This window comes from Canis lupus, chromosome 34, assembly GCF_048164855.1.
Source record: "Canis lupus baileyi chromosome 34, mCanLup2.hap1, whole genome shotgun sequence".
Taxonomy (NCBI): domain Eukaryota; kingdom Metazoa; phylum Chordata; class Mammalia; order Carnivora; family Canidae; genus Canis; species Canis lupus.
In genome coordinates, this window is record NC_132871.1 from 2,893,749 (window position 1) to 2,907,156 (window position 13,408).

Consider the following 13,408-nt stretch of genomic DNA (forward strand, 5'->3'; position numbering starts at 1 on the left):
CTGCATCCTCCACCCCCTGCGTCCCTGGCCCCCTGCACCCGGGGCCTTGCACCTCTGGGGCCCTGCACCCCCGGCCCCCTGCATCACCAGCCCCCTGCACCCCGGGGCCCTGCACCCCCGGCCCCCCTTGCATCCCCCGCCCCCTGCATCCCCGCCCCCCTGTACCCCCTGGGCCCTGCACCCCTGGCCCCCTGCATCCCCCGCCTCCTGCACCCCCTGGGCCCTGCACCCCCTGGGCCCTGCACCCCCGGCCCCCTGCATCCCCAGCCCCTGCACGCCGGGGCCCTGCACCCCTGACCCCCTGCATCCCGCCCCGGGGCCTTCCTCGTCGCAGGTTAGAGCAGCTCCTGCCCTCGGGGACTCGAGCCTCCGGCTACACCCACCGCGCTGCTTGATCCGACGGATTGGAATTTCTTTTTATTTTATTTTATTTTATTATTTTATTTTATTTTATTTTATTTTATTTTATTTTATCATTTTATTTTATTTTATTTTATTTTATTTTATATTTTATTTTATTTTATTTTTTGAATTTGAATTTCAAAATCGCCTTTTAATATTTGAAAGATCAAGCCAGGATTTTGACTTGTATCACTGTGAATATATGGATTAATCTGAGGAGCGCTGTTATGTTTATAGGACACTTATTTAGACACTTATTTAAGTTTTTAAGACTTTCTCTTGATACTTTTAGGTAAGTGTAGAGGTTTGTAGCGCTTTTTAGGTCTGTTCACGGGAATTTTATAATTTTTGATGCTACTGAAACTGATAGGTTGTTAAGTTCGTGTCCTATTTTTACTAATGTGCAGAAATACAGTTGACTACTGTGTATAGATGAGGGCCTTCTCATAATATTTATTAATTGGATAGATTATAAATCTTTTTGAAATTCTTATGTAATCTTACATGCAAATAATAATTTTATATCTTCTATCTTTATATCCTTTTTCATTTCCTTAACTGGAAATATGTGCTTTTTCCTTTTCATTGATTAGTTTTGAGAGGGATTTATTAATTTTACACATAGTTTCAAAAACAAATCTGACTTTGTTGTTCTCTATTCCATTTGTTTTCTGCTTCATTAAATTCTACTGTTGTCTATATTATTTCTGCCTTATTATCTTTAAGTGTGATTTTTTTCTTTCTTTCGTTCTCTAGATGGGAGGGTAAATTATTTTGTATATATTTTCTGTTCTTTCTAATATGTGTATTTACATCTAAGCATTTCCTCCTAAAGGCAGATGTTTTTTGCGTTGTATAACTGAGGCTATTTTATTACTTTTTTTGTGTTCAAAATGTATTCTACTTCACAGTTTGATAATTTTTTCTTTCCGTTTTGGATTATTTAAAAAAGTAATGCTTATATAATAGCAGGTTGGTGATTCTCTTGTTATTGATCTTTTGGCTAATTGCATTGGTTTTTAAAAAGCATATGCTGAATAATTTGAACTTTTTGAAATATAGACATACCTCATTTTATTGTGCTTCACTTTATTAATCTCTGCAAATAATTGTGTGTTTTACAAGTTGAAGGTCTGTGGCAACCTTGTGCTGAGCAAGGCTATCAGCACCCTTTTTCCAACAGCATTTGCTCACATTATGCCTGTCACATTTGTTAATTCTCATGAAATTTCAAACTTTATTCGTTATGGCGATCTGTGATCAGTGAATACAACTTTCTGAAAGGTCATTATGATGGTAAGCATTTTTCAGAAATAAAGTATTTTTAATTAAACTATGTAGATTGTACACATAATGCTATTACATACTTAATAGACTATATAGTATAGTATAAAAAAATTTTATATGTGCTGGGAAACCAAAAGATTCATTTGACTCATTTTATTTGGTGACACTCTTTTTATTGTGTTGGTCCAGGACTGAATCCACAATATCTTCTGAAATGCCGATACAAGGGATTTCTCCATGTCCCAACACATCTTGGGAAATATTTTAAATACATTTGAAAATATTGGGTGGATTGGGATCGGCTGAGGTCCAGTATTCAATATATGTCAATTAGGTTAAATTAATGACTTTTTTATTTTTCTGTATTTTTACTGATTTTTATCTCTGAGGGATTTTATTTCTGTCTTGCTAAATGCACCATCTGAATGTATTATTGTGGATGTGTATATTTCTAATTTTGTCTTTTATAATCTTTATAGATTTTACAGCTAGACTGTTTGGATTTGGTATTTAGGAGAATAATACACTGCTGTCAGATTATATATTAACATTGTGAAATATTCCTTTTCATTTCTAATAATAGATATATTTATTTTTTAAGTAGGAACAAAATATCATAATTTTATTTGGAGTATTTTATTCATTAACATGTAGTATAATTACTACTATATATGACTTGTAATCACTCATCTAATTATTTGAGTATTACGTTTGAGCGTATGACCCACCAGTATTATGTTTCTTTTTTTCCTTTTTTGGGAGTATTAACTTTTTTTCTTTCTTTTTGTAATAGCTATTAATTATATATGATTTTACTATTATTTCAATGTAACGTGAGCCCTTGTCTTAATGAATTCTAACAAATCATTAGTATAACCTCCTTCTTTTTCAATGTTGTTAGAATGTAATTTCATTTTGCATATCTTAAACTCCAAAAGATAATGAAACTCATTATGCATAGGGTCAATATTTGTTTAATTTCACATATATTTGCCGTTCCAGGTATTTTTTTATTCCTTCATTAATTTTTATGTTTTGAAATAAGAGTATTTTTCCTCTGCCACATTAATTCCTCTAGTTTCTTTTAGTGTAATACTACTAGATGACAAATTCCCTCACATTTTCATTGACTGAAAATTTATTTTCTCTTAGGTTTTGACAGATACTTTTCCTGTGTATAAATTCTAGATTGAAAGTTGTTTTTGTTTGCCTGTTTAGTTCTTTCATCATGTTAAAGTTTGTCATTCTGTTGACTTCTGGCTTTCATCATCTTTTTTGAAAATATTTTAAAAATCAAAAAAAAGGAAAATATCAAAGAAATTAGCTCTGTTTTAATATTTTCTGACTCTTAAAGAAATGCCTTTTTTTTTTTACTCTGAACTTCTTTAAGAATGTTTTTCTGTTTGCATTTTTTGTTTACTCAGGAATTTGATTAAGATATAGTTAAATGTGGTTTTCTTTGAAATTATTTTACTTAGTTTGCTCAGCTTTTGAATCTATGTGTATGTTAATTATTTTTGTACTTGTTTTTGTATATACTTTTGAGGAGATAGCTTTGACACCTACGATGATAAGGTATAAAAGACAAGTGCATGCTTTGAAGAGATAGTTGCCAACAGTTCCAAGTGTAGTATTGGTTTCAACAAGATCTTATGAGATTGGGTGATATGTCTGTCTTCTGTCATCACATTGATTAACTTAGCCTGGCAAACACCAGTTTACAGTAGTTTGAGGATTCATAGGGAGGCAGGGTAATACAGGGAATTTGTATAAATAACTCATGCATGACATTAGGTTGTGAGGAGGAGAAAAAAGGCAGTAGTTATTGGGGAAGATGAGTAGAACAAAATGTCTTAAAATATGTGAAATAAACTTGACCTTATTTAAAAGTTAACATGAGAGGGAGGAGTTAAAAATATAAAAGAGAAGGAGGATAAGGGATAATGAAATTTCCTTGAAAAAGAAATAGAGGCACTGGGATAGAGTATGTAGGTGCAGGATCTGCACTTAAAATGTGATAGAATTTTCTTTATAACATGATGAAAGAAAAAAAATGTATAAAACATACAGTGCAGATAACATTTTCTTTTTTTCAGATTTGATGTCAGGAAGTTATGTTAGTGAACATCTGATGACATATTTTCTCTGTGAATTAAAAGGCAAGGTCATTTTCTGAAAACCTTTGGGGGTGTTAGGGCTTTGCAGAAGTTTTCAGAAACGCGAAACATTTTTAAATGATTATTATGAAAATTGTAAAATGCTTAAGTGGGTCAGTGGTAAAAGACTCCTGGGCCTCATTTAGTCACCAGATGAAAATTCTAGCAATGAATTTCATGTAGGGTCACTCTAAACATCTAGATGATTTTATCTAAAACATTCAGCAGTTTAATTGTGGAACAAAAAAAGTGAATAGTTAGTAGATTTGTTCAGTGTTTAAGATTCAAGGATGTAAACCTTAAAATATGGGCATGAACAGGGTGAAAGGATGAGCCATTTCCGGAGCTGTGTAGAATGAAGAGATAGCAGATAGCCTGTGTGCAAGGAGAAAGTAAATGCATTGGGGGAAGAAGGAGAGTCAATGTATAAAAAGTTTTCTAGGGAAAGAAAATGAAGATCACTTGAACATAACTATAGTTTTAATTTCAATAAAATTTAGTGTTGATAAATGTGAATTATATCATTTTTATTAATTTCTACATAGTATTATATTCTCTGAATTCAAATATTTTATGTCAAAATTTCCTATTATTGGACATTTAAATTGCATCTGCTTAGAAAATTCCAATCTTCATATTAAAAAAATTAATTTCAATTCTTCTTAGAATAGCAAAACTACTTTAAATTTTAATATCACCCTCATTTCTGTGCTTCTTTAGTTTCCCCTATAATCAAGTAATAACTAATAAAATTCATATATAAAACTTTTTTTTTGAAAGATTTTATTTATTTATCCATGAGAGACACAGAGAGAGGCAGAGACACAGGCAGAGGAAGAAGCAGGCTCCATGCAGGGAGCCCGACGTGGGACTCGATCCCATGACCCCAGGGTCATGACCTGAGTCAGAGGCAGATGCTCAACCACTGAGCCACCCAGGTGCATCTATTATAAAAAAAAAAAAAAAAAAAAAAAAGTCTTTGCAATTTATAAAATAACCAGTAACTGAAGACTTAACATAAGTAAATGGCAAGGGATTTTATTCAAAGGATTTTATTATAAAGATGTTGTGAGTTTCATGCCTTTATTGTATTTTCTAAGTAAGGTGACATAATAAAGAAAGTTTCCATAATTAACAAATAGTGCATTAATTCTCACAAAAAAAGATATTTCCCATATGATCTCCGTTTTTCATAGCATAAAAGACAAAATCAAATTTTGTAAAGGGTCTATTAGTGTCAGACCGTGAGTAACAAACATGCATGCGATGACTATATAAAAAGTGAGGCAAGAAAGATGAGGTTTGCTGTAGTACCGCTCAGCAATAAAGCATATTAAAGCATATTTGTAATAGAGTAGACTTTTAAAATTTGTGTTGATTGCTTGCAGCCTGGGAGTATCATTTATTTCCTAGTGTGACAGGTATGGGGTTGTTTTGGATCAAATTATATAATGTAGCCTGGGATACATGGTTTTTAAACAGTACACTGGAGTCTATGGAGAGGTTAATGAGGAATTAAAAATAAACTGCAACCAGAGGAGAGAAGTTATCAGGGAACAAGTGAGATTAATTCCACAGTAATATCCAGTTAGGACTGGATTGGACGGCTGTTGCTCATTTTTATAACATTGGTACACGATGGATGCCTGTAAAGTTTTACTCCAAATACGAGATTTAGTCACCAGTAGCCACTTACACCGAGACACGCATTGGCTGCATTCTATTCTATTCCTCAGTTAGACTCTGGTGATAATGAATATAGGAAAGCAAGATTTATTTTCGGACCGTATTCGGATGCATCTCAGACGTGCATCTTTACCCTTGATAGCATAGGAATCATTAACATAACTTTGCAGAGAGACTGAAAAAAATAAGGAAGAAAAGGAGCTAATCACAAGTGATTATTAGCAGCATAAGAAAGGAGAGCCTAGGGGACGATTCCTGTCACGTCAGGAGACCTCAGTTCCAGTAAGATAAGAGCAGTTGGCAGGTGCAGTTGTGCAGGTATGGACGAAATCCTATGTGATTTGATTAGTGAGGTATCCCCGGCTCTCTGCTTCCTACGCATTTTGGCCTAGAATTCAAACATTCAGCTGGCTCGTAGGGTCGTTTGCTACATGGCACACAAATTGCACTGGAAATTCTCAATGCATTCTTACATCTACTGTTTTTATTTCTTAAAAAATGATTGACATGCACAAGCCTGTGGAATGATTCATCGTTAAGTTTCAGGAGGAAAGATCTGCAAACTGCTAGATCATCATATCAGCACTTCAGTGACTAAAACACATTAGAGAAAGAACGACAAATGAGCATTCTACTATTTAAATGATGTAAGTGATCTAGTTTGTAAAACTTGGCATTTTTAGTGAGAATTAATACGGTTGGTTTGTTTTTTGATTAGAGTATCCTCTATGACTTCATCATTGTGCAAAAGCAAATGACAAATCACTATTAAGATTCATAGAAGAGGTTACCCCCCCCCCCCAATAAACTACTTGTATCATTAACTTTTCTCCATTTTCACTATGAGATGAAATCCCATGACCTCCTCACATGGTCCCATCATATTATAACTCAATGTTTCCTATTTTATTTTTTGTATTATTTTCTCCATCTTTGTCTTTGATGCAGGTCCATGTTCAGTGATGTCTATCAATGTGGATAGATTCTATTTTAAGGTAATTTGAATTAAAAGACATAGCTGTCTAACAAATAACCTGTTATGAAATCAAGAGAAATGTCACTGAATACAAGCCCAGGGAAGATAGTGAGGTACTGTCCTGAAAGTGATTTCCAGAGACAGACGTCTCTGGAAAACTCATTTTTTGAGGCTTTTCCATCATGAACTAACCTATTTCAATGTGAACATTATTTTCTTAATCCAAATTGGAGCTATACACATTTAAATATCTGAAGACTTTAGTGTGTATACAAAATGTGTTTTTTTTTTTTTTTTTCCTTCCTTGCATTATTAAAGGGGAACTGGACTTGAACTGCAAGGGGCTAGAAGAAAATAAAAAGGTATGGCAATGTAATCAAAGCTGAAAGTTAGCAATTGATTAAAAAAAGAAAGTCATTCAATCTGATTTTTAATGGCATAAACCCTCCATTTCAGTATTGGTGCGCAAACTCTAGGGACTTAGCACTTGGAAGAGGGAGCAGTCAGATTTAGAAAATTCTTTTCCTTTGTATCTGCATCCATAAAATAGATTGTATCCTTTCTCCGAGTTTGAGTAATTTTAACGCTGGAAATTTAAAAAATTTCCCTGGGACTTCTTTCAAATGACTCCTTTTCTTTAAGTATTTTCTTTAAATTCCTCTGTTGTATCACAAAATCCTTTTCCTAGAGGTTCTTGGTTCTCAATTTATTGTGAAATTTCAATGTGTCAGATTTATCCTGATGATATCTGAATTAATTAATACCTAAGGCCTCGCTGTGGGTCTGATATCAGACTGGGGTTTATTTTATTTTATTTTATTTTATTTTATTTTATTTTATTATTTTATTTTTTTCAGACTGGGGTTTAAAGATAGAATCCCAGGGGTGTGTGACGGGCTCAGTCGGTGGAGGATGCAACTTTTGCTCTTGGGGTCATGAGCTAAAGCCCCATGTCAGGCTTGGAGCTCACTAAAAGAAAAAAAAATTTAAAAAAATCTGTTAGAGACATATTTCATGGATGTGTTTAATAGATGTTGTTTGTTCTCGTACCTCTTTCTACTGCACATATTCTTTATCAACCCCGTCTTCTGCCTTTAAATCACACTCAGAGCATTCAGTTGACTCTGACTCAGTCCTTCTCTGCTCTTAGAGCAATAATCTTCACGTGAATAATTAACTCATCTAATATTCTCCTCCCTGGCCCCTTGTTGATTCTCTGTAGCTGGCATTCTAACCTCTGCTCTTGAGCTCCTCCTCTTAAATATCGCTACGGATGGTCTCCTAGCTGAATTCAAAGAAAATCCTACTCAAACTCTCAAATTTATTTAACATGGTTGATCATCCCTTCTTCCTAATACTGTGTATTTTATCTTTGTAATTCCCATCTCATTTCTCAATTCCTTGTTTTTCTGGCTTGGTGCTCTGTTCTTAAATGTAAACAGTTACCAGTACTCCTTGTCATCTTTTTATATTTTTTAAAAAGATGTGTCTCAACTAACCGCAAACGCTCATCATTCCCTGACAGTCTTAATTGGAAAATCTCTTCCTTATATTGATATGAACACAGTATATATAGTTTCCCAATTTCTCTATTTTGAAGTGAGTTTACTGAGTTTCTCTCATTTACCTGTTACATTTATTTAAATGTAATTTCTTCATATTCATGTCTCTATTTAATTATGTCACTGCCTCAAAGCTATTTGACTAGATCTTTTTCTTTCTTCATGGCTAACCATTCTATATGTCATTATACAGAACATACATAATGAAACATGACTATGCTACTTTAAAATGGGCTATTTATTTAACCTTTCTGAGTTTTGATTTCTTAAGATGGAAACGTTATATTATACAATGTTATATTATATATAATATAATAATATAATAATATTATAATTTTATATATATTGTTATATATAATAATATAATATATTATTATATATAAAAATATTAACGTTATATTATATAAACGTTATATTACCTCATAAAGTCATTTTGTATTCAATAATGGATATATGTAAAATACTTTGGAAATTACCTAACATATACTAATTATTCAATAAATACTTTTAATAAATAAATAAAATAATATATAAATAATAATACATTAATAATAAATAAATAAAAATAAATATAAATAAATAAATAAAATAATACTTTTAATAAATACTTTTAATAGTACCAGTGAACCTTTAAAAATAACTAATACATTTTCTGAGATGCCCATTCTACTTTAGAATAATCACACTTTTATGGAATAGCTCTCAAATTCCTAAACCAACAAGGGAAGCCTATAATACTGTGACAGTTATATGGTATATTAGTGTGGCTCAGCTCCACTAGGGTCCTAAATATTCAAACAATTATTTAGGTGCTGCTGTGAAGAAATTCTGCAAATGGGATTAAACTCCCTAATCAGGGGTACCTGGGTGGCTCCGTGGTTGAGCGTTTGCCTTTGGCTCAGGGTGTGATCCTGGGATCCAGTCCCATATTGGGCTCCCTGCAGGGAGCCTGCTTCTCCTTCTGTCTATGTCTCTGCCTCTCTCATGAATAAATAAATGAAATCTTTATTTTTTATAGAAAAATAGAAAAATAAACTCCCTAGTCAGGACTTTATCCTGTGTGGGCCCGAACTTAACAGGTGAAGTCTATTGAAGATGATAGGTCTTTTCTGTGTTCAGAGACTCTATTTAGTTTGTGCCTGTGAGGCACAAGCAGTCTGCTCATGATCTTCTCTTTCTGACTACCCTCCCTACTCATTTCCAATTTGCTTAGTCAGCCTCCACAGTTGCATAAGCCCATTCTTTATGTACACACACACACACACACACACACACACACACACTCTCACTCACCTCCGACTGGTAGGCTCTTTTCTAATAATCCAGTAGTCTTCCTCCAAGACTCTATAGTCTCCATGCTTCATTGCTCTTGCTTTCGTACAATTGTTATAAGCTAATAGTACATTTTGGAACAACTAGCATATTAACTCAAATAACTCATTCCCTAATGGTATCATATAATTAGCATGGCACTCAGATAGTATTTTTAATGTAGTGCCAGTTATATTTCTCTAATCAGCCTGCAAACTAATGTGAGTCTCTTGTTCTCATTTTTTTGTATCGCCAACAGTCTTATCACATAAATCAGATTTATATAGGTGATTAACTGTTCGCCCATAGTTTATAATAAATATTATCAGTGACTGGGCTGGTTGACTAATTCAAAATAAAATAGATTTCCCATTGAAAATGTTATTTTGTGGATTTTCCCCGTCTGTAAAAGTTAACTTTTTCTTTCAAAAACCTTGAGTTAATCATAAATTAAAAGCCAGGATTGACACCTGCAACCCTCTAATTGAAAATAACCTATTAAGTGTCAGTCTTTTAAACTTCTGCACAACCTGATGACACGTGGCTAGATGAATTTAGGCCATTAGAAATTAGCCAGTTGATAGAAAGGCAATATAAAGGAAGAAAATCGAAGCTTTTAGCAGTTGATAACACTGGTCACCATCACAAAACTAGACAAAAGACATTTTATTTTTAAATATGCCTCATAAAAGCCCATAGATACTTACTGAAGCAAAAAATGGTTCCTTAAAAAGATAATAAAATAATAAATATCAATAAAGACAGACCAAGGTAAAAATGACAGACACACTTACCAATACAAGAAATAAAACAAAGGCTATAATTACGGATTCTGTAGCACTAAAAAGCTGTAAACAACTCTATTCACATAAATTCAGCCACTTACATGAAATAGGCCAATTCTTCCTGAAATTATAAACTACCAACTCAATATAAAATGGAAATTTAACCCACAGTTAAAAAGCTTTGGAAAGGTCAGATGGTTTTACTGGAAAAACAGACCCGTGTGATTTCATTGGAGAATTGTACAACACAGTAAGAGAAAAATTAGCAGCAATTCTACTAATCTGTTTGAAAAAAATAAAAGACAAGAAACATTCCCTAACTCATTTTATTAGGGCCACAATTATCCCGATAGCATAAACACATAAAGACATCACAGACCGGTATCTTTCATGAGCTTCCATGTAAAAACTCTCAATGAATACTAAGAAATTAAATTCAACAATATATTAATATAAGTATACATTAAGACTAAGAAGTGCAACCTGTGATACAATAGAATAGAAAAAGCATAAAATCCTATCATTTGATGCAAAAGAAATAGCTTACAAAACTCAACATTAGTGATTGAGCTCCTGGCAAAGTAAGAATAGAGAAACACTCCTTCAATTTGATAAATAGCATCCATACAAAACCTGCACTTCACTTATGCTTATTCATATTACAACTAACTTATTCCCTTTATTGCACTTCCTAAAGAGAGGCTGAATTATTCCCCCCTAAGATGGGAAAAAAAGGCAAGGACGCTCACTGTCACCACTTTCATTCAACGCGGTCCTGGGATTCTTAGCCAGCATAAAGCAAGTAAAAGACATAAAAGACATATAAATTAGAAAAGAAGAAATAAACCATCCCAATTTACAGGTGACAACGTCATCTGTACAGAAAATCCCAAGGCATCTGAAACAAAAAATGTCGAACTAATGAGTGAGTTCTCAAGGTCACAGGATACAAGATCAAAAAATGAACGGAATCCATCATATTCTATACACTAGCCGTGAACATAAAATTGAAATTGAGATTAAAAACACAATACCACTTACAGTGACATGTTCCTGGTTTGATACTATACTAAATTTATATAAGATAGGACTTTTAGAAACCTGGTTGGAGGATAAACGATACTCCATGTGCTACAAGTGAAAAGCTTCCAGTAATACCAGAAGGACTTCGACCCCTCTCCAAAATTCTTCACTCACCGTTGTACTCCATGCTTCTCTGAGTGTTGGTAACACTTTGGGTGATGAAATTGCTTAACTATATAGAGACCATATTTTTGGGGATCTCTGGCAAAATGTCAGAGTGATGCTGGTCGTGCTTTGAGGCCCGGGTTCTGGGAGCCCTATTTTGTGCCAGGCATCATCCCTACGCATTGCTGGATTAAATGGAGGAAATTTGGAAAAAGATGTCTAGGGACAGCGAGGCATTCAGTTCACTCAAAATCCCGGTTATCTACCCATCTGTACAGAATTATTTCAATAATCTTTTAATCATGACGTCTATACTGGTACACATTACCTTATGTGAGCTCAGATTGCTTATGACTTTTTCAATAAATGCCAGTTGTTTCCTCCCCCCCGCCCCAGTTTTCCATCTAAATCCTATATGATTTAGGTGGTCATAGCATTGCCTTTGGAGAGCATAGCTAAGTCACTGAACCATTCTTTGCCAAAAATGTTCACATTCTACTATTATCAGTTATTCTCTGAAATAAATTGGTATTTTTTCAAGTTTTTATTTAAATTTCAATTAGCAAGGGCACCCAGGTGGCTCAGTGGTTGAGCGTCTGCCTTCGGCTCAGGTCGTGATCCCAGGATCCTGGGATCAGTCCCACATTGGGCTCCCTGCAGGGAGCCTGCTTCTCCCTCTGCCTGTGGCTCTGTCTCTCTGTGTGTCTCTCATGACTAAATAAATAAAATCTTTAAAAAACATAAATTTTGATTAGCTAACATGCAATGTAACATTAGTTTCAGGTGTGTAATATAGTGATTCAACATCTCTGGACATTACCTGGTGCTCATCCCAGTGAGTGCACTGCTTGATCCCCATCACTGATTGAACCCATCTCCCCACCTGCCAACTTCCCTTCTTCTAACCATCAGGTTGTTCTCTACAGTTAAGAGTCTGTTTCTTGGTTTGCCTCTCTCTCTCTCTTTTTCCCTATATGCATTTGTTTTGTTTATTAAATCCACATATGAATGAAATCATGATATTTGTCTTTCTCTGACTAAATTATTTCACTTAGCATATACACTCTAGCTCCATCCATGTCCTTGCAAATGGCAAGATTCCATTCCTTTTTTTTTGTTGTTACTGAATAATATCCATTTTGTGTGTGTGTGTGTATGTGTGTGTGTGTATACACTTCTTCTTTATCCATTTATCAATCAATGGGCCCTGGGGCTATTACCATAATTTGGTTATATTACATAATGCTGCCATGAACATTGGGGTGCATGTGTCCCTTTCAATTATATTTTTGTATTATTTTTAGCTTTTGAAGAAGCTCCACACTGTTTTTGCAGAGTGGCTGCACCAATTGTATTCCCACAGCAGTACAAGGATTCTCTACATCCTCAGCAATACGTATTACTTATTATGTTGATGAGTTCAGTCATCCTGACAGATGTGAAGTGACATCTCATTGTAGTTTTTTTTTTTTTTTTAAGATTTATTTATTTATTTATGATAGACAGAGAGAGAGAGAGAGAGAGAGAGGCAGAGACACAGGCAGAGGGAGAAGCAGGCTCCATGCCCGGAGCCTGACGTGGGATTCCATCCTGGGACTCCAGGATCGCGCCCTGGGCCAAAGGCAAGCGCCAAACCGCTGAGCCACCCAGGGATCCCCTCATTGTGGTTTTGACTTGCATTTCCCTGATGATCAATCATGTTAACCATTTTTTCAAGTGTCCATTGGCCATCTGATGTCTTCTTCAGAAAAATGTCCATTTATGTCTTTGGCCTGTTTTTTAGTTGTATTATCCATTTTTGGGGTGTTGAGTTTGATCAGTCCTTTATACACTTAGGATGCTAACCCTATATTAGATGTGTCATTTGCAATCATCTTCTCCCATTCTGTAAGTTGCCTTTTAGTTTTGTTGGTTGTTTTCTTTGCTGAGCAGAAGCTTTTTATTTTTATGTAGTCTCAACAGTTTATTTTTGTTTTTGTTTCCCTCGTGGTGGAGACATATCTAGAAGGAAGTTGCTATGGCCAATGTCAAAGAAGTTACCGTCTTGAGTTCTCT